Here is a 23,409-nt window from a genome sequence, read left to right on the forward strand (position 1 = left end):
TGAAACACACTCACAGTTCTGTGGAGACATTTAACTGTGAGGCAGGAAATATCTGGTGCAGAAACATGCTCTGTGGTGAGGTCACCCGCATGTTCTCTCTGCCGAGGTCAAGACGCAGTTTTGATGGCCGGGCCGGCCAGCGGCCTGCGGCTGACCATCCTGAGTGAGTGTGTTTTCCCAAAGTCGGTGAGGCCGGCTCATTATGTGGCAAGCAGAGAGAAGCATTTGATCCTGGATGTTTAGCCTCCTCCTCTCTGTCACAGCCACTGGAGCCCTCTCTGGGTAATTGACTGGCTGTTTGATCTCTCTCTGACTCGACAGTACTACACACATTTACACACACACACACACACGCAGACAAACGCGTTTATCTTGCAAGTGTCTGCTCAATGCCCACAGTTACTCGTTCCAAACACACACACAGTTATGACGATTTGTGTGCTGCGGAGGAATCTAAGAGAGGAGCAGAGTGAGTTTTGAGCTGGAAACAGGGAAACTCGTGCATAGCTGAAGGCCATGCTTTCTTCCCTCTGCACCAAATGCTGCATGCTGTTACAAATGGTAATCGGCTGTGATTGTCACAAATTTCAAAACAAACGCTAGGTGACTGAAAAGCCAAAGTGACGCCCCGAGTGATACTCCGACAGGAGCCGCGAATCAAAGCATGCCGACTATAATTAGGTTCCATCTGGGCTACATTATTTAAAGCCGCACCAGTTAATTGCTTGTGTACAAATGGCCTATTTTATTTGAATCAAATTCTTTTTTATTCATAATTACACTGATGTGAAGGGGGGCATATCTCTTTGCTACAGTTATAATATAAATACATATTCAAATTAAGGATGCTTTGAGGCGAGGCAGAACGTAAAATGATGACACTTTTATTTTCGTGAGTTGATTTTCTTTAAACAATTAAGAGTGCTTAAAAAAATACTGACATTTGGGTTAAATATTTAATGAACTCAAATGAGAAAAAAAAGAGATTAGCCCTGATATAATCATTAAGCAGAATTCCTGACAGACAGTATTTGTAGAATAGACAAAAATACTGATGCGAGTATTTTTCATCTTCTCATTTCCTTTTTTTTTCTTTTAAGAAAACACCAGATAAAAAAAGAACAGCACACAAATAGAGGATTGTCTTATCAACTTCCCATCAAATGTAACCTCAGCCTTAGCTGTATCTCTATGTGGGGCCACAGCAGAGCATTGTGGGAGCACGCCTGGGCTACTTGTAACCTTAGCAGTGTTTCTGCTTGTGGAAACTATCTGTTGCATGCATCGCCGGGAGAGAATCGTTGTCTGTATCCTGGTTGTCAGATGATCAGATTTCCATCCCGACTCTTTCTGATATTGGATGGTCGTTTGCACTGTGTGGTCGAACCTCGACGTATGCTCGTCCCCGAGCAACGCCTACGCATTGTGCAGTCCAGTTTTTGCGTATTGTCACTTTATGTGCAAACATGTCATTTTCCTCCATATGGCTCTTTGTTCTGGATGGTGTGACACGTTGCCAGAGAAGACGAGGCCAAAGAGAAGCGCGGGCAGGTGACAGGTGGTCAGCCACACTGTTGGAGCAAAGCATCTTCAGCCAGAAATCAAATGAACCCATAAATACAATTTTAAATTGTCACTCGGAGTAGGACAGTCACATTAAATGGAGATTAAAACAGATAAAATCAGACATATTTTGCCAAATATATGTCTGCCAAATAATCTGTATGAGTAAAGTAAGATGAAAATAACATCACAGGTTAACCACTTTTCTTGCTTACTTTAATCAAACCAGAGAAAATTACCCAAAACAGAGCTTGTTTGATTAAACCAGTTTCACCACTGTTGCCTCTTCATTGAAATTCATTTGTAATGCTTGTTTGTAAGTGGGGTCCGCCCCGCTTCCCCCACTTCCACTCACGTTTCTGTCATCTTGCTTTTAATTGCTTTGCTTATTACTGTGTGTTGTTGTTAGACAAAAACAAGGCAGAACTCATTACGCATCCAGAAATGAGGAACCTGAATCACTTCCTACAGGGGCTGCTCAGGGGACTTTGTATTTCCAAAGCAAAAGAAAAAAAAAAGAGAGAGTGAGAAGAGAAACAAGACAAGGACCAGAAAGAGAATATCACATTAACTGGTTGATATTATCACCCAGTCTCTGCTACTTTGTTTTCAATAAAATGGTCTAGAGAGGAAAAAAAAACTGTGACAAGAATAAAACTCTCATCACAGTGCCTTGCAAATATATTTACACTCAAGCTTTTTATATATTGTAGCTCTATAAAAAACATTATATGTATTTCAATGTGATTTTATGTGATAAACCGACAACTACAATGTAAAGTGGAAGGGAAATGATATATGATTATAAAAATATGTATTCAGTCCCAATACACACCGGGACTTTTTGGAACTGTGTTTTGCTGTAATTACGGAGTTACGTCTTTATCAGCTTTGCACATCTGTGGACTGAATATTTTGACAGTTTCCCTTTGCATGACAGCTCAGTCATGTGAGTCATGAGCGTCTGTGAAAATCTGTGAAAGTCTTGCCAAAGATCTTCAAGGGGTTTTATGGCTGGACTTTGGCTGATTCAAACACACCATGATTTTCTGCCTGAATGTCGTGGAAGCTGAACCTCTGCCTCACTCTAGAGTCTAATCAGCCTCTGACAGGTTTCCTTCCAGGATCACCCTCTATTTAGCAAGACTCATGTTGTGATCAACCACTGTTAGGGTTTTGCATGGAGACAGGAGCTGTGGTCTCATCTGAATAGAGCACTGTCTTCCACATGTTCACTGTGTCACCTATATACTTTGTGGCTAACTGGTTTTTATGAGCAGCCATTTCAACAATGGCTTTCTTCTTACCATTCTTCAATAAAGCCAAGAACAATGGAGTTAATGACTGATTGTTGGCCTTTATAAAAACAATGCTGCAGACCTACGTAGCTCTTCCAAATTTACCATCAGCTTGTGGGCTGCCTCTCTCTCAGTTACTCTACTGTCAGTTAAGGTGGATGGCGATGTCTAAATAGGTTTACATTGTTGTCATGACATCAAATGTTAGAAGAAGGATTGAGTGGTGCTCCTTGAGATCTTTAGAGCTTAGGATATTATTTTGAAACCTAAACCAATTTGGGCAAGTTTGTGTTTTTTCTTTTTTTCTTTTGGAAGGGGGTTGGGAGAGTCGAATAAAATGGTGTTAAACAGAAATGCAAACCCCATTTGTCTGATACTATAATTTGTGTTGGTCTGCCACATAAAAGTCCCAATTAAAGTTTCAGGGTATAAACAATATAACATAATAATTTGAAAAGTTTGAGGGGTGTGAAAACTTTTGCGAGGCATTGAACTTTTTACGCCTCATTTAGTTAAACCCCGTAATGTTTCCTCTTCAACCAATTTCCCTCTCTGGCCAGACTTTCAGACTGGACTGAGTGCTTTTTTGTTTTAACTGGGAAGAGTGGCCTTGGCTGTCATAAAAGACACTCGCTTTTATAGAGTTGGAGCAAAGTATTTACAAGATAACCCTGGTCCAAGGACCGTGCAGGCAATTTGATACCAGTGTCAGACGCTCTTCTCTCCAGTAAAAATTGAAAGGTCCAAACACCCCCTCCCCTCTACATAACCTCTCAATGTCAGCAGCTTTAGTGAGCTTGGAGGAAAGTGGCTGAGATGCATGTGAATAAGATGAGATACATATTTGAGGAGTTTAATAAAGAGTTTGGCTCCACCTTAGCTTGTTCAGCGTAAAGAGTTTAACAGAAAGTATCTATATTGAAATAATAGAATAAAGCTGAATATCTGTTGAGCTATTGCCTCTTGTTATTTTAGGGAAAGACAGATTGATACAGTACAAATCTCTAGAGAAAAAAAAACAACACACATTGCAGAGTGATTTGAATGAAAGTAATGAACACAGAAATATTTGCTAAATTCTTTATTTGAAAATTGTTCCTGGAGAGCCCTACAGAACTATTAATAACCGCTGAACATTTCCACATATTGTCAAGTTGGTCTATCACACAAACTCCAAGAAAACACGTGGAAGTTTGTGGCTGAATGGTGACGAGATGCAAAAAAGTTCAAGAGGAAGCACTGTGCTGTGCTGCAACTGTCAGACACTGTTCACACATATGTCCAAGATTTCTTGTTTTAAAAATATACATAAAACTGTTGCTTTAAAGCAAAGCATCTGGGTAATAGAATGAGACTAAAGAAAGTACAGGTTTGAGACAAATAGTGGGCAAACATGTATGTTTATGGAAGAGGCTTGCAAGGATTACTGCCCATCCTTTGGCACTGTAAACACTGTAGTACTACTTTCCAGTCCAGGCCTTTTCTTTCATCTTCACCACCATTGGTCAATACTTAAATGGCAAACACTCAATGGGCTGCAAGCTTGCCTCACACGGCTTCGTTTTTATCCTGTTGAGGGGCAACGGAAAGCTTTTATTTTCATGGCCAGACAAAAACTCAAAAGTAGCATTGCTAAAAAAAAACCAACCCAACTCTCCACAAAACCATGCACAAGGAATGGCTCTAAATGCATGCATATACATACTCTAAGTGAGAACATCAACATGAGATGGACAAGACAGAGTAGAGACAGATTATCTACAGATGTAGAGACTCTCCAGAGAGTCCATGAACTAAAATCCAAGCCAAATTGGACACACTACAGTACTTCTCTATGCTACAGTCACTCCCCATTCCAATAAACATCTCCTGGTCCACTTATACTCAACGAGGTTAAGAACACACACACACACACGCACTTGTTCACCTACAGGACAAGCTCACTCACACCAATCAGCCACAAAGGCTCCGGAAAAAGAGAGGAGCAGAAGAGGCCCCACATACCTGTAACAAACACAAGACATATTCAGACCCAATGGACGAAGAGTAGACAGTTTTGAGTGTGGGAGCAGCGTGTGTGAATATATATTCAACCACATTTAATCTGATACCCCTAAATGAAATCCAGTGCATTCTACTCCCTTTTAGAACTTCAGAACTACATCCAGGTCTTAGAATGGCCTAGTCAAAGACCTGAATCCAACTCACAGTCTCTGGCAAGACTTAAAAAGCCTAAGCAATTTTGCAAAGAAGAAAGGGAAAAAAAAATCCATCTCTAGATGTACAAAGTTTAGAAACAAACCCTAAAAAACCTACAGCCATAATTATTCCTATGCATGTACAGAGCTACGCTTCCATTGACGTTGTGATCTATGAAGATAATGTGTGTTTCTATGTGTGCATGTGTTGGCTGGATGAAAGGACTACACATGAGAATAGAGAGTTCAGGTGGGGGGAGGAGCAGACCAGAGGTGGAGATAGCACAGAGTGGGTGTTGAGGGTGGGGCAGGTCTGAAATAGATCACTTAATGGAACAAAGTGTAATTAATGGGTCACCACAGATAAGAGTGCTCTAGCACTATCTGGGAATGTGCTAATAGAGCTGACACACACTCAGGAAGATCAGTCCACAGCTAGCTCTCCTTCGGAGTGTCTGTGTGCATGCAAAGTTTGTGCACATGTGCATGGGTGTGTTTTGACACATGGTGGATAAATAGCGGGTGGAGAAGACTGCCAAGGTGACAGGTTAACATAGTTTCCTCCCAGACAAAGATCTGTTGTCCTTGCAATCAGAGAGAGCTCAGAAGGAAACACAGACTGTTCTCCCTGCGAAGCCTCCCTAGTTCACGTAGACCTTCAGCCTCACATCAAAACATGACTGATGTTATTACACTTTGCAAGCCGGCACGCCTTCAGTCACGGGGATGTGGTTGTTTATGGAGAGATGGAGGAGAAGGAAGCCACCTGGTCAAGAGGGGGTCAAACTTGAAGTGTTCTGACAGAAGTAAAATGCCACAAACCTCTCCTTAAACTTCCTGTCGAAGTGTGTCCCTGCGTCAGGGGAACTCCTCTGGAGCCAAGTGTCCTATGTGTGTATGCGTGTGTGTGTGTGTGTGTGTGTGTGTGTGCGCGCAAGGGTGTTGGATGAATCTCTCAGTTTTTGGAGCAGGGTGAGCGAGGGATTGCAGCCAGGCACATGCCTTGGGATATTGAGATGGTTGGTGATGGACAGGGCAAGACAAGGAGGATATCCCCTGTTTGTCTTAAGGAGCAGAGCTGCCATGTCACACATACTCTCGGGGGTCGGGTGGGGGGGAGAGTCTGTCTCCAGGCTGGATTTCTGTGTGTGTGTGCATGTGCGCGATGTGGGGAGAATGAGGCAGATAGGTAATGCATGCAGTTTATTTTGTGTGCACATTCAGGGTCACAGACCTAGGGGCCATCTACTTCAAACTGGTTTAGTCAGACAAGGCAAGGCCACATTAACACACAGCATGACTTAGTAATGGAGAGACCCTGAGTTTGGTGCTGCTCATGTGGGACTACAATAAAAAAAATAAAAAAAATCAACACATATCTTACATATCTTTATGGAAATTACCTTTTTAATGCCATTACAGTCACCTTGACAAGTCGGTAAAAATGAAATGAAGTGAATGTAACAGTCCTCAAACACAAGGGCTTGACCTCGACAATATCAAGCTGTGCACGAAGCTCTAGGTGAATCTTAAATCTTGCTGTGTGTTGTTAAAGTGTGTCCACAGCTGCCTGTTAAGTGGGCAATGTTTGTGTGTAAGCGTGTGATGTAGCATCAGGGGGTTAAATGGAGAGGGACGGGCCTCCAATCTGTTAGGACAAGGAGAAAACAGCTTCAAAGACTCAACATCAACCCTCCCCACACACACACACGAGCGCACACTGACGGACAGTCCATTGCTCCCAGCATATCTCTATTTTGTCCTTGGACTGTCTGAATACCACTGGAGGCGAGCATGATTTGAGAGAGCAAGTGGGAACAAGAGAGACAGGGAGCCAGAGAGAAGAGAAGAAAGAGCCAAATGATAGAGAGAAGAAGAAGAGAGAGAGAAAGGAGGCGTCCCCTCAATGACATCTAAAGAGATAACTCACTCTCCAGAGCTTCTTTTCTCTTGCTATCACTTTCCCAGGCACCGCTCCATCCACATAAGGCCTGAGAAGGGACGGTGTGTTAACTTTAGCAATCTGAAATACACGAGTGGAAGTGCAACAAATACAGCTTACCACAGGGAGAGAAAACACTATATTTAGTTATTTCTATGTTATCAAAAGTTTAAACAAATGATAAGCAGTCTGAAAATGTCATTTTTATATCTGGTGGGAAAATGCTGCCAGTCATATTACGTGTTGCAAATGTAACTCTTTTTTCTTTCTTCACAATTTCAGCTCAAAGTTAAATATCTTAATGGAAATAGCATATTTATGTACTCGAATGGTTTAGTCAAAATCCAAACCTAAATCGAGAATCTGAGACAAGACTTAAAGTTGCTGTTAACATTTGGCCTTCATTCAACATATTCTTTTGCCAGTCACTGTATGTCTGTAGCCAGAAATGATGACATGGAAAACTAATTTCACCAAGCGGAAAATCTGATTTATTTACATGATGTTAAGTTAGACATATCCTTAATGCTATATGTAAGCATCCTCTTCATATAAGAATTATGTTGTTTGTTATGAAGCTGCACTCAAATAACTTTATTAATTAATGATGCCAGGAGCACAGTGCACATGAAACTCAACTTTGGGAGAAAAACACAAAGCACTGAGTCACAGCAATTCTACAAACACTGAAACAAAAACAGAGGAAAGCACAAAGTAATCCACTGCCGCCGCTATTGTTGGATACGCTCCATTTGGAGACGCAGAAAACAGCAGGGAAGACTTAACCTTTTGATAAGCTCCTTCTAGTTTCCGCTCTATGCATTTTTCATTGAAACATGTGAGTCAGAAAGAGAAAGAGCTTCCACACTCTCTCCTCAGAGAGGAGAGAGGTTACAGCCTGCAGTCTGGTCTTAGCAAGTATACGGCATTCTGATACGGCATAATGCTGACGAGCAGAGAATGACATTAAAGAAATACTGATTCTATCATATCTTCAAAAATGAGTAAAGTACAATTATAAAGAGTAAAACATCAGGTAAAAGAATTAAGATGCAATAATCCGCTGTTCTTAAGCAAAAACATGCAAATAGATGTTTGAGCTAGAGTGATCTGTGAGTCTCAAAACCACAAGATTCTATGTATTTTATTCTGATTTTATACAAAAGACCAATACAAGGTCCAGCATGTCTGCAAAGTGAAAGGAAAACTATGTGTAATAAATCTATTCACTCTTTCAAGGTTGCAGTTCCGATTGCACGCTGATCAACCAGCATATTATTTTTATTGCCGATTTTCTATTAATTGGTCATTTCTGAATCAATACATGGATAATCACAAATAGACAAAGATGACTTGCTTCACTTCAGGAGCATTCACAGATGATGGGATAAGATGTGGGAGGTCAAGTTCTGAAAAAAAAAAGCCTAATAGTAAAACATTCATTTGAGTCAGTTAAGTTGATACTGGGGGACATTCATTGTAATAATAATTACAAACCAAGAGAAAACCCGTCAGCAGAAAAAATATTTAAATACTAAAATTAGCAGATCTTGGGCTCTGTAGACACACAGAGGGAAATTGTAAGGATGAGTGGCAAAGTAAAATTGCAGGAAGAGAAAGAAACAGCACAGCAAAGCATAAAAACTACCTTCTGTCATAATTTAAATGGGCTACGAATACTGTGTTTACAATGTATATTTTATGCCTTCCAATTCAAACACAGCTTCATCTGCGCTCAGCTGCTAAGTGATATGATTTCACTTTTTATAGCAGCGCCCCCATCCCACTCATTCAACCCGCCACCCCCAGTTCCTCTGTTATTCAATGTGGTGTGATTCTGCACGCCTCGTGTGTCGACTTTCAACTGTACAACCCCCCCAAGGGCCAAAGAAGCATATTAAATCCCTCCCTAACCCTCTTTTGTTCCCCCTCCTTAAGCAAAATCTCCATCCTAGAAACACATCTAAGCGAACGTACGCACACAACCAAGGAAACATGCTGCAAATGGAGATGACTGCCTCATATTTTACAGCTGTTAAAGTTTCTTTCTGTACTTATTGCTGTGTCCATGAGCAGTTTCTCCCGAGATCAGAGTGGCCCTCTTTGACCTTTGTGCAGAGCTTCTCTAATGTTGAACTATAACGCACAACCACTTAGGTTACTTTGGTTTAATGATGCCTTCACATGCACACTTTCACACATTCTGCTACACATAACACAGTTGTCCAAGATTACACTCCACAATAAAAGCATAAGCATAGCGTTAAGCTCAGTGAAAGGTGCTGTGATGGTATCTAGGGTTACAAATCCAATAAACTGGCATTAAATGACAAAGTGAGCATTTACTGTCACCATAAAACATCAGGACAAATTTAAATATTTTATGAGAAAATCCTTGGGGGGGGAACCCAAAACCATTTCTCTGATGCAGTCACCAGATTAACCTTATGTTTATATCCTTTCATAAAATACATAATTTTATTACACTTTCATGTCACAATTTTTTTCACCTAATGCAAAGTTACACTTCTGCACATTTACTCCAAACCCTTCACTTAAAATTTTCTCCAGTTTTGTCCGTCAGAAGGTTCCCTTCCTACTAAAATACACTCTTCCATCTTCTTCCCTCTTCTTTCTCAGTTATCTGACTACATGCTGTTTGCGCTAGCAGAAAATTCCCACTTCACCTCAGGGGAAAAAGGCATTTTTTTCTCTGCTGTGCTCATCTCTCATTCTACTCTTGTATGTTTTCCATGCTGGCAAAGCTTCCTTTCCCTGCATGCAGCATGGAGTTTGCTCCGTCTCTGGTAGTCCCATAAGAGAACCTACAGTATGATGTTACAATCTTCCATCCAGAGGGATCCCCTCTCTCCAACTGCTCTTTTCTTTCTTTCCCTGCAGGTTGTTCAAGTTCTTATTCTTTTTTCCACTTCTTTGAATGCTTTTTAGTGTCTCCCTCACTCTGTTATTTGACTCTTAGACCTCTAACCCTACCATATTACCTGTATCAGACAGTATCAAAATCTTGCATTTTTTTCTGCTTATTTTAAATATTACCCTGCATTTTTAAATAATTACAAAGGAAAAAATGGTTAAAAAGAGGGAACATGGTAGATCTGCAGATCACTTTGTCTAGATGAACAAAGCTGAAAATTCCTAGAAAGGTGAAATCACTGGGAATACTGCATATGCTATTCTAATTTATACTATGAATAAATATTCCGCAAGCGCGCTATCTACAGAGAAGGAGCAAAAAAGAAATACACAAAAAAACAAAACAAAAACAAGAGTGTCTGTATTTTTCCTCAAAAACTCAAACATTTACTATGTAAAATATTTGATGTCACCCCACAAGTATTGTCATTGGATTAATGTGCAACAATTTCCGTGCACACTTCATGACGTTAAGTCTGTTGATTTGGACTGGGACGTGGATGGCGTTTGCTTACTGGTGTGCAATGGGTGGTTATCTTGTAAAAACAAAAAACAAACACCAACATTTCAAGAGCATTTCCTGCTTAACATGTCCTCTTCAAGAATTTCAATATCAAAACTGACCTGTGGTTCCAGTTATGTAATAAATAGGCTTGAGATGATGATGAAAAACGAGTTTGAGACTGTCTGCATTCCTTAGACTAAAAAGAAGAAGAAATTTACTTTTATTGGGGCCTGCCCATAGCAATGCATAGGGAGAGCAGCAGGTCAGTCACTGCCTCCATGCATTGCATGGCAGGCACCTATTGTTCTTCACCTAATAGAATGTCTCTTTATTAGTTTATTATTTGAGTGCGTGTACCCCCACAAAAGTGGTATCAAATCGTGCGGCTCGAAGGGAGAAGGGAGCTATTATTTTTAGTGGGATTCTGAGATAAAATGACGACATAAATTGAGAAAAACGAGAAAAGTTGAGACTGAGTGTCTCACAGAATCACTAAGATTTCTCTCTGAAACACACACACAGGACAGTGGAGGTCTGACTCCAAAACTCTTTTTAACTCCCCCTCACAGGCACAAATAGCGGCCTATTGATCTCAAAGTTGGTCATGACATAGATACACATGCCTGCTCCTGTAAAATGTTTTCAAAATGTTCCTAGGGCTTATGGTTTCTTGTCAAGGTCCTGGAGACCGACGCTAGGTGTCTCACAAGTATAGTAACCTGCATCTTGTCTGACAGAGAGAGCCAGCCCAGGTGCAGATAATTAATTACCATAGCAACGGGTCCTAGACAGAGGCAATGAGTATTCCCACAGCGCTGAATCAGATCTCACAATGCATTGTGGGAAGAATACATATTTCCTGTGACTATTCATGTTTTGCTTACATAAAATTATTACTTGTTTGAATTTTTGAGTGTAAATTAAAATCCTTAGTATGAAAATTGAAATTGTTTTTAGAAATTAACTATTACCAACTTTATTCATGTTTTTTTATTTTGGACCATGAGTGAGAACCACATGTGTGAAGCTTATAGTCGTCGGTCTCGGATTGAATTACACTGACTTGGGGTTTATACCTTGCTTTTCAATGATGACTCATGTCATCATAATATACCTGACAATATTAACAGCTACTGTGTGCTAGTGTTGGGTAAAGTATGTCAGACCTGCATATATCTATTTTTCACAGCAAATTTGAAATGTTGGGTTTAAAGTGATGGGCAGAGTTGGCAGGCCCTTTAAAATTTCTGCAGGAATTTTCTAGTTGATGAGCAAACAGTAAATGCACTGTTTGGTAAGTTTTGCTTTCCCATAGAATGAATGGTCACACAGATTAAACTCCACTGTTAGTATTTTATACAAACCGTTAGTGGCATATTTATATAATGACTGTTTGGTCTGTTGATTTTCTATTCTTCCACAATACCTAATACATTTTTTAGCATGTAGAAATATAACTTCTACCACCATGACCGCTCCAGCAATGAATGTGAACTGCAAGTGTTCAATGCATCACTAGTGTAAGCATAGAATTCAAAGCTGAGGTCAAAGGACTTAATAAAAGTCAATTACCTAGATTTTAAAAATTTAGCAAATACAATTGAAGAATGAAAACGTCAATTTATTATTATGTACATGAAGGATTCTACATATACAAGGTTTTATGAAGGATTTAAAACAGGATTCCAAAGAGTAGGCGAGCTCTTTTTGACAAAATGCAGAGCCTTCAGCTAAGACTGTTGTTGAAATTCATTTGACCTCTTATCTGTGGACAAGGTCTGATGTTAATTAAGTCCTATGTACAGCTGCCTGTATGGCTATTGAGTTTGCATTTCTTTTTGTAGAGAAATATAACGATCTGAAATCTTCACAATTTCCTTTCATTGAACAGGTTTTCTTTAGTCTATAAAGTATCATATCAGTGCTGTAGTCATGTGTGGATTGGCGTTATTATTTTAATAAGAGCACTTGTGCAAAGACACATTTTGTTCTTTTCATCGTTTAAATCCTTGAACAGGTCCTGCACGTGTTCAGTGCACTACATACATGTGTCATAACATACCTTTGAATCTTTCCACTTTTTGTCACATTTCAAACTCAAACTTCAGTGTATTTTATTGGAATTTGTATTAACTGACCAGTATAAAATTACATGTAATAAACTGACATGTAACCATGAAGCAGAAAAAAGTAAAGTTAATTTTCACTTTACAAATAAAAATCCAAAAAGTGTGGTTTGAATTGATGTTTATGCCTCTGAGTCAACTCTTTGTAATAGTACTTTTTGCTGTCAGACATTTTTTGGGATGTCTTTACCACTTCTGCATATACAGAGTGGATGTAGAGCATCTGAACAGCAATTTTCACATTTTACAGGTTGGAACTGTGAGGGGGCTATCTTTACATAAAATATTCTTTTATCTAAACTCTTCTATTGTATTTCTAGCTGAATGTTTAGGCTCAGTGACACTCTTTCTTTTTTGATCTTTCCTTTGGTTTGTTATTTTGTTTGTATTTCCTTTTAATTCCTGTAAAGCACTTTGGATTGCCTTGTTGCTGAAAATGTGCTATATAAATAAAATTACCTTTAGAAGGTGAAGCTCTTGTCCAGTCTAAACTCTTGCAGGAATATTCCCTATCGAGCTATAGCCATCATCCCTCCAACTCTGACAATGTGGTTATAGTTTTTCTCCCTCTTTATGCACCATCCTGTTTGTAACATGACAAATTGTAAAGTCATAAAAACATCAAGAATAGATAGCATGGGATAGCGTTGAAACCTATGAAAAGAATAGCTAAAATGAAAGATCGAATGAGATTTGGACAGATACTAATTCACCCCTCTAAAAATTGCCCTCAGCTCAAGATGACACGTTTGTTTTGGGTGGTCTCAGATGGACACAAAGGAGTGAGGACAAAAAGTGTCAGAACCCAGTGCCTGCGTAATCAAGAGCAATCTCAAGGTGAAGAGCTGACTGACACTGAGAACAAAAGCACACTTTGACATGTCTGGGTAACACAACCCTGCAGTGTAAATGACGAGTGCAGAGGCCATACAGTAGAAGTATGTTGGTTACGCACATTTCTGCCAGGCATAAGTTGACAATCACACACCCACGTTCAGAAAGGAAACAAGTACAATGAGAAATCGGTACAATATGTTTGTTTGGGTGGAACTTGAACCTGTCTGTGCCCCTGGGCCACAGCCAAGCAGGTGTTGGTGTGTATTCACACAATCACGTACTGAAACTAAGAACACCTGGACTGAGCTTTATATCTCAGTTGGACTCAGTAGAGCTGTCACGCTCTCAAAGACAGAACGTGACCCCAAAGCTGAGGGGGGCACACCTGTTTCATGGGAGGCCCCTCTGTCTCTGAAGGAACCTCTCATAACAACTCCAATGGTAGCAAAGTTTCAAGTGTTTAATTGACGCTTATATACATAAAAAACAGAGAAATCATCATAACATATCACAGGGTGTAAGTGAAGGGTCTAAAAAGATAAAAGCTTGTTTACTTTAACGGTTTAACCACTTAACTTTCTTTACTGTGTATTTCAAATTTTATATAATGCATTTTGATGACAATACAGTTTACTCCCCAATCACTACGGTTTTAGAGGAACAATGCTGAGCTTGATTTAATTCAGCCGTTGTGAAAGTCTGGACTTTGATCCAGATCTGGGTGGAATCGTTCCCAACCCAGTCCAACATCAATGAGTCATATAAAAAAAAACAGAGGAGCCAAGATAATATTAGCATAACATGTCAGAAAACATCCAACGATAGAAACCCACTTCCTCACACCTAATTAATTCCACGTTGTCCAAATGTTTTTCTGCTGCTGACACTAGTCTGCAGGAACTGAGTGGGGAAGGCGCGGGCGAGGGGAGCCCTCTGGGGCAGAGGCTCGGCTTGGAGACTCCAGCTCTGAGGAGGAGCTCCATGGAATAAGTGATGCTTGGATAGAGCAAACATCTGGGCACCCCAAATGGCTGCCAGGGAAGATTAAAGGATTTATGTTTTTAAAAGAAATGTTTTGGCTCTGGTGGCCTTTATTTGACAGTGAATTTACAGGCAGGCTGCGACTCAAACCCTTGATGGCTGCGTAGAGCACTAAGGCATCCCATGAACAAATGTTCATGGGATGCATGCTCTACCCAGGTCCCACCGCCGTGGCGATTTCTGAGACATGAAGCATGAAAATATTCAGAGCAACTGTACAGGTATGTTTTGATGAGGGAATAACATTATGACATGATATGAAGCTCAAACAAGTCGTTTTTACTTAACACTCCAACTTTAAGATACCAAAATAGTAACAATGCCACAACATAAGGGTGAAGTAGCTGGGGGTTCACATAAATAGGGTGTGTGTGTGTGTTGGGGGGAGAGACGGGTGCGTAGAATAAAGGAGAGAGTGGGCTTGTGGGACCTGTCCTGGACTCGACCTGCAAATGCTGGCACGCCCTGTCCTGCTGGTGGCTAAATAAAGAGCCCAAGGGTGGGCTGGGCGGCTGGAGAAACAGACACAGAGTCGGCATTACCCAGCTAATCTCATTATGGAGGCAGCTCTGCCAAGCTGCCAGGGGTCAGCCAGAGTGCCACGTCAGTCACAGCACCTCTGGCACTCCCTTTGACCCCCTGAGTAGGTTTAAAATGTGACGTGTCGTGACCAGGAATGAGAAACAATCAAGAGTGTAGCTGATAATAAAGGTGGACAACACGAATTTTGCTTTGTTGTTAATTTTCTTTAGAGTGTGGGAAGTATTTGAAAGCAGAAGATGGCAAAACAGATGGAACCCAGAAACTGGACAAAAGAACATAAAACACAATGAGACAGATGCAGTGGGAAAAAAAAATTAAAGCTGATATGAAGCAGAATGAGAGTGAGAAATATGATAAAAAAGAGGAGGAGAGCTACAGAAAGAGGTTGAAAGGATGGATAATCAGCTTTTTTTTCTCTGCAGCTTGGTTTAATATATTTACAACGGATTGCATCAGGGTGCGGTGGTGAACCAAGCTATCACCATCCGCCAGGGTCAACTGTAGTGCTATGTGTCTCTCATGAAGAAGGTGTGTGTCAAAGAAGAAAATCACACACCAGACAACATAAATGTGAATCCATCAGGTACTCACAGAGACAGTCTTGTTGGCATCTATGCATTTATGTCAAATCGATTTACAAAAAATATGAAGAGAAGCCAGCACAGAAACATAATCCTTGCCTGTGTCCCTATATACTTTTCTCACTCTGCCCTCTTATCTTTTTTTTTGCTCCTTCCCTCGCTGTGGACACATTTAAGACCTAATATTATGGCCCTTTTAGGTCTCGCTCCTATTGCTTAGCTGATATAATGCAACATTTGTAAAAGTTTAGACCCGTGGAGCACCAACATCATGTCAACAGCTCTGAGCTACAGGCTGTTACCAAACAAGGTCAGAGAGATAAGCTAATACCAACTGCACCATATAGACAGCACAGAATGAACATCCTTCTTTCTCAAAGGACCAGCAGACATGAAAACCAACAAAACAATTCAGTTTAAAACTTTTGAGATGTTCCTATGTGTGTGAAACGAAGAATTTGCACACATACTGAGACAGATACCACCAGTTTTCACCAAGAAAGTAAAATTACCTTATAACATAAATACAACTTGTTACTTCTACACTATAATTAACTTAAGGCTAATAAAAACAATCAAATTTAAACTTGCAAACAAATAGTGAAAGATAGCACTTGGGTTAACAATGCTTGGGGAATAAGGTTTTTGGCCCTATTTAAATTAGAGAACAGAAGACTCACCTTGTTGTTAAAACACTTCTAAAACTTAGAAGTATACTTCTTGTACTTCTAAGTACAACATTATTCATACACCTGGCAGATTTGAATGAAATATTTTTTTTTCACTTAATCAAAACATTACATTTCTGAATGGAAAGGATAGAGATATCAACTTAGAAAGGAGTAGATATTTTGAAATATGTCAAAATGTTATTTATACCCTTCTCAATAAGCAATTGAAAAACCTTTGTTAGCATTACACAAGTCAAAACTGATAGGTATTTTTCTCGAACCTAACTTCTTATAAACATTGACCAGCTATTTGCATGCTTCCACAGGTATTTTAACAATTTTATTGAGCTCCAACGTTCTTTGCCATTACTCTATTCTTTAGCTCCCTGTGCAGATTCCCTGTCATATTCAAGTCAGGACTCTGGGGGGGCCAATCTAGAACATTAAGATTTTGCGTAATCAGAAGAAACGGGAACATTAAAAAGTGGGTATGAACTGTATTCTATGGGTAGCACTGTGAAGGAACACTGTGGCAAGAACAATGTGACTAGTTTTGTGTCCTACAACTTTATGGACTAAGCTTGTCAGTTTAAAAGCCTAATCTCATTACAGCAACTCATACAATGTATGAGTACAAGGGTACAAGGTAAGAAGGTTGCATAAAGGATGGAAAAAAATGAGTAAACAGCCAAAATTAAAAGGGCTACATTGGAAGCTTTTGATGGATCTTTTGGCCAAACTTCACAAAAAGTGAAATTTGAAACTCAGTCCTCACTCTGATTACAACCAATGGTCCTAGTACCGATACAAGCCCAGGGCTGGTACAAGGGCTTGTACTAGTACAGGCCCAAGTACAAACTCAGTACAATGAGTTTTTACTTGGTATAACAGAGTTTGCACTCAGTACAAACTTAAGAACAGTAGCTGGAGTACAGCAAGCACTGTACTCAATCATCCTGCACCAAACCTCGCCATCAGTCAGCCTTATGTACATCCTGCAAAACCCCTTTCTCTGCTTTGCTACAGCTGGTTCACCACAATGGAGCCTGCCATGAATACTAAGGCTAGTTAGCATGTCCATCAATGACGGCAGATACAGTTTTTCTGGAACAGTATGGTGTTTCTCTACCATTAGAACACTGAGCAATATGTAAACGAGGGTGATTGGCAGCATTAAGACAATCTGTCTTGATCTGATTGGTTGTTCTTGACCAATCAGAGAAGAGCATTTTTGCAGACACCAATAGTGGCACTGGGAGGAGGTGGAAGAGCTTGATTTTTTTCACAGATTATCCAGGTCATACCATACTGTCACAAGAGGGTAACAGTATGAACAAATATGTAAAGATGCATATTTTTTTTAAAGAATTTCCTACTACAGCTTTAAGACCTAATATATATAGCTTACCTCCAATAACAGGCTGATTTATGGTTTAGTTACTCTTTAAGTTCATTAAACCCTCATGAGAAATTTACTGATGAGTGAAATACCAATTTCATTCATCTATTTAACCACAAAACAGTTTGTAAGTCAGCAGTTTAATTGGGGATTTTTCATAATGTGCCTTTTAAGATATTTATTGACTGCACAATCAAAATAAAAAATAAGTTAATACATTTTATACCTTCTTTTCTAAGAGCCCATTGTCAGAGCTGTCTGGGTGAGCCATCATTGTACTACTCTTTATTGTTAGTTTATAGGCTAGAGGCTATTCAACATGTGTAAAAATTAACATTTCAGTTTGAATATCTTGCTTATCTACCGATTAGCTAGCAAAGTTTGTGAGAAAAAAATATCAGCTGTATTCCTTATATTGATGATCAGTACCCCATGTGTGTTTACATGTGTTCTGTAAACTCAACATAAGAGTATGGACTTTACAATGAGACCATCACAGATAAAAATACCCAAAAGCCTACTAAAATAGGCAGAGATAAGGCATGGGTACAGGTTTAGCTAACTAGAAAGGAAAAGGCGCTAAGTGAATGGCTGAAAGTTCACAACAGAGTTCAGGTCAGCCAAGCACTGATTTGGGCCCCCAGCCAAAACGGTGATTGGTATAAGCTCCTGATGGTTCCGCTGTGAAAAGGGATCAGAGAAGCAACAGAGGGAGGGACGGTTGAGAGAGGACAGAAGTGGGGTGTTGGGGTGATTAGGAGGTGGGTGGTTTGGGGAATAACCACTTGAATGGCCTGGACCTAAAATTCATATTTGACTTCAATTAACAAGCTTTTCTGAAAACCAAAACAAACAAACAAAAGAAACTGCAAGGAGAAGGCACTGTACATGGCACTGACTTTTTTGTAACTTCATTGTAGTCATGATATATATTAAGAGTAGAACTCTGGGTTCTAAAAAAACAGATATATAAAAACCTGACATATATTAAAAATACTTGAATCTATCTTCAGAAAATAAAGCAGATACAACTTGATGTCCATATCCCTACTTTTAAAGCTTGCAAATACTCAAGGTGTTTCTTTAAACATCTTGAGAATGTTTAATGAAAATACATCTACAAGAAGATATATTCAATGACCCTTGACATAAACACATATTTAGCTCATATGTTAGGCTTGATACAATTAAGATATATTGTTACACCATCTAATTTTACACATATATTTTATGACTGGGGTCAGAACACATGACATCTTCTCACAAACAACCATGTACAATATGTATGTGTATATTTCACGGCCTGTATACATTCTGGGAACTCATTACAGGAAAAATCAATGCTTGGCATTGGTTTATAGCAGACAGCTTTTCATCACCTTGCGACCTCATTTCATCCCCTCTTATTTCAAGCTGGGCACAGACACCAAATACACAAACACAGACAAAACCACACAATTCAATACAGCCAGTGTACACAGTGGCCAGGTAATAATCCTTATGAGTATGATTTAAACACGACTCAGGATGTGGAAACTTTGGATGTATCCATATCCCTGACTTGGTATGCACTATACTTGACAAGGAAGGCAAAATTATGGACCTGTACAACATTATACTGTATGTTTTCTTCAAATGTGCAGTTGGTTTTTTTTTTTAAAGACAGGCCTGTTTGATTAAGATATCAAGCTTGAAAGAGACATGGGGAGAACTTGGTGTAGCACCACTGGGTGTTAGAGAGGCTAATAAGAAGATGTCTACAAACTCAAATACTAACACTTATACTCAAACTTTCTTTTCCTCCACCATAACCTCTGCTCTTTCTGTGAATAGGGTACACAGCAAGTTTAAAAGCCAGAGCTTTGAGGCACACCACTGTCTGCATGTGGGAATTCTTTACCTCAATACCTCTCTTTATTGACTTGCGCTTCTCTTTCAGCCTTCCCCCTCAAAGCCAACAAGCAGAAGAGTTTGCAAACCTATGCTCAAAAGTGATCAATTTTTAATTTCTCACAACTTCTTTAACTTGTGTCAAGAAGATGACAGCTCGAAAGAGGCATTGGGAAGCCAGAGGAACTGGCAGAGAGAAGCTGTGGAGGCAAACTGAGGGGAGTAGATGCTAGGGGAAGAGAACCAAGAGGACACCGGAAAAAGTAAGCAATAATTTTCAATCATTTTGTGTTTTATGAGGTTTGTCTTAAAAAAAGACACTGCTTACAAAGACAAGGACTATGTAACTCATCTCCAGTGATGTATTATTACAATTATATATATTTATAAACATACCAACCATATTTATTGTTCATTCTACAGTTTAATCGGGTAGCAATCAGCTGTTGACTCAGCTCTTTGGCTAACTGTTTTACTATTCAAGGTAATGTGGGTGGTGAAACTAGCTGTTCCAAATTAAGGAATATTTTACTGCTGCTAATGTGGCTTAAATACCTTGTTCCACAGCTGGGTGGGCTAGCACCTGCTGCAAGCTCTGCTAGCCTATTGCAGCTCAGTACGGCACTGTTACTAATTTTCTGATTCAATTAGCATGCCTCAGAGATTACCAGTCTAATTGCAAACTACTTCACAGCTACCTCTCTGATTAATCGCTGCCCATCTGTGGACCAATGATTAAAGGCTTTGGTGTGAATCCTAAATACTAGAACTACATAAGCTTGCACTCTAAACGGTCACTGAGACACTAAATTTAGTCATGTGAAAATCCCCCCCCCCAAAAAAACAGAGCTTTATTTTCAAAATGTGTGGAAAAGAGAAATGCTTGTGAGGAATAAATCAGGACACCCCACATTTTGTCCTACTTAAAATGGTGAAAAATGGCATATAATTCGATGCCTATAGTACATTTCTACTCAGCATTTTGAATAAGGTTTGCTTATAAGACTATTTGGAACATCATTATCATTAGTCTGCAGTCCAACTTTCTTTCCTTCTTATGTGACTGCAATATACTCTTATGTAGTCACCATTTAAAGCATTCTGTGTGCTATATAACTAAACTTGCCTTGCTCTATTAAAACCTCAGGCATTTAATTTGGTTTTCTCCACACTGTTGAAGTACAAGTGAACACCGCAGTGAGGTGGAAAGAGCTGTCTGAAGTCTTCAGAATGACAACTGTGAGATATTTTTAGGTGCATATTATTAGGTAAATTATTTGTACATTGGAACAAAGGGTATATTTGCCATCAAATACAACAATAAAGAAAAAGAAAGCACACAGTTAATGGCGTGAAACACATAGCTGAAAGTGTCATGGGTCAGGGATGTTTCTTTGCAGCAGAAACAGGCCGGTTCACAATCATACACACACACACACATTATATATATATAAACTTAAGCAGAAATAAACCCTGGACATGAGAATGACCCAAACCTGTAAAGACTGGCTGAGAATTAATAAACGTTAAGCCTTGGGAAGAATCGAAGCAAAGACTTCTAGCTCATGGAGGAGCTGTGGGGTGACTTGAAGAAGCATTTAAAGGCATGAAACCCCTCAAACATCCAACACCGATTGGGGGGAGTGGCAAAATAAGATGGATGACTGAGACTTGCAGAAGGCTGTAAGAAGCAGCTCACTGGAGTTGTTTCAACTAAAAGAGGTAAAAGTGGTTATTAGAGGTTGCGGTGTCGCAACCTTTCCGTCAGAATTACAATTGTTGATACCTTATGTTAATGATTAAAACAATACTACTTTTGATATTTACCTATAATTATATCAGTTTCCCATTAAAGACTGAAAATAGATTAGACATTGATATGTGGACATTTTAAGAAGAGCTGAATATTTAATATGGTGTCCTAGTTTTCTCACATGACTATTTGATTATTGTGTAACAATAACTAAATAGCTTTCACAACCTCCCAGAAAAAATGTCCTTAATACAATGTCCTTAATCATGTGCCAGCATGATTTTAAGCATTATGGGCAAACAGATTTTAAAGGAAAAAAAAGGTTGTGTCAGTTACACACCCAATAACCGCAACTAACATCCACCAATATAAAGCATTTGAGTGATATGCACAGTTGCACTTTTAATATTTAAAGGTGAGTATTACTAGTCTTAAAACATACCAGATAAACACTGACAAAACACTAAGGCCTTCTACCTGTGCAAGCATATAGAAATACAACTGTGGATCAATACTGTCGGTTAGACTGCTTCTCTGTTTTCCTAACCTCTACCAAATGAAGATGCAGTCTAGACCCTGAGATCATAACCCTAATTGAGATCCTGTAGAAAGCCAAACACCTCTCCCAACCAAACCAGATCAATAGCTGACTGTCGTCCTGGCTGTTGGCCAGTGTTTACTTGTGTTGACCTCTGGAGTTCACAGCGGTGAGCACCAAACAGATGTCAGGAGGAACAGAGAAAAAAACACTAAGATAGAGAAGATGAGGGCGGACACTTGACAAGCTGCCGAGAGAATGCCAGAGATACTGCTATCAAAGAGAAAAGGAGTAGGGTCAGAGAAGAGGGAAAACAAGGGTAAAGGGAAAATGAGGGGAGAGCAATAACAAGCACTCAAGAGGAGGCAAGTGAACAAATATCAAAAAGAAAGAAGCGGGGGAGAAGAAAGCACAGAGCTTTGACAAGGTGAGGAGCACAGAAAGCCGGTTAAAGGAGTGTAGCTGATGCAAGACAAAGAGATCCCGATGAGGTTATAACAACAATCAGTAAGCTACAGACTTCCAACTATCATAGCCAGGACTTGTTGCCCTCAATCCCACACAATCCTTTCTCTGTTCTCTAACCCAGCCCTATTGACAAAACTAAAACCAAGGTCACAGCAGTGTTTACACACCTTTTAGTTCAAATTACATCACCCAAATGATGGCTCGCTGGGTGCTTTAGACTGTCACTGAGAGCAAATGACCTGGCTGCCTGCCTTCACACAGGAGAACAACAGACAGAATGCAAGAGCCAAGAAAGTGAGGGGAAGGTTGGAGGGAAATACGATGTGTTTAGGGTCAACTACAGTCTCCTGCCAATATTAGGTATATCTATTTAATAGACTATTTACACAAAATGTTTTTCAATCAACACGTACGGCTGCAACCTAATGCATTCAGAGGTAAAATGAGCAAGAGAGGATTTGAGTGATTTGGGATGATTATTAGTGTTAGACAAGCTGGTCAGAATATTTGAGTCACAACTGATCTACTGGCAATATCATAAACAAGAAATGGGCAGCTTGATTCAACATGACAGAAGGAATACAGTATTTCAGATAACCACTTGCTACAATTACAACACATAACAATACTATCTCTTACTATTCAAAGAAGAAGATAGGCCACGGCAACAAATAAACACACCAGAGGCTACAATTCATCCAGGTTAATCAAAATTAGACAACAAATTAGAAAAAGCTGCCTAGTTGGATAAGTTTTCATTTCTGCAACATTTAAAAGGCAAGAGAGAATTTTTATACAACATAAAAACATCAATCCACCTTACCTTGTATCAGTGTTTCAGGCTGCTGCTGATTGTGTGGCTCTGTGGGATAAAGTATCTGGCTGCACTTTTGGTCCCTTTGTATCAACCTGAGTATTGTTTCTCAATATATCTACCCCCTTATAATGACAGTTCCTAGAAGATGACAACAAGTTCCCTGTACATTACTCATCACCTTCACCAAATCTGAGTCCCATCGAGCACTTTCAGAAATTAATGAAATGTTAGAATTACATCATGGATGTGCAGCTAACTAATCGCCAGCAACTGTGTGATACTATCGCATCAACATAAACCAAAAA

The 23,409-nt window shown here is 39.6% G+C and overlaps 1 protein-coding gene across 1 annotated transcript in view; it reads right to left on the minus strand.

The window, feature by feature from the left end:
- arb2a (ARB2 cotranscriptional regulator A) overlaps positions 1 to 23,409 on the minus strand; it is a 169,187-nt gene that overhangs the window by 4,851 nt on the left and 140,927 nt on the right. The window lies entirely within an intron of this gene.

This window comes from Poecilia formosa, unplaced genomic scaffold (assembly GCF_000485575.1).
Source record: "Poecilia formosa unplaced genomic scaffold, Poecilia_formosa-5.1.2 Scaffold5, whole genome shotgun sequence".
Classification (NCBI taxonomy): Eukaryota; Metazoa; Chordata; class Actinopteri; order Cyprinodontiformes; family Poeciliidae; genus Poecilia; species Poecilia formosa.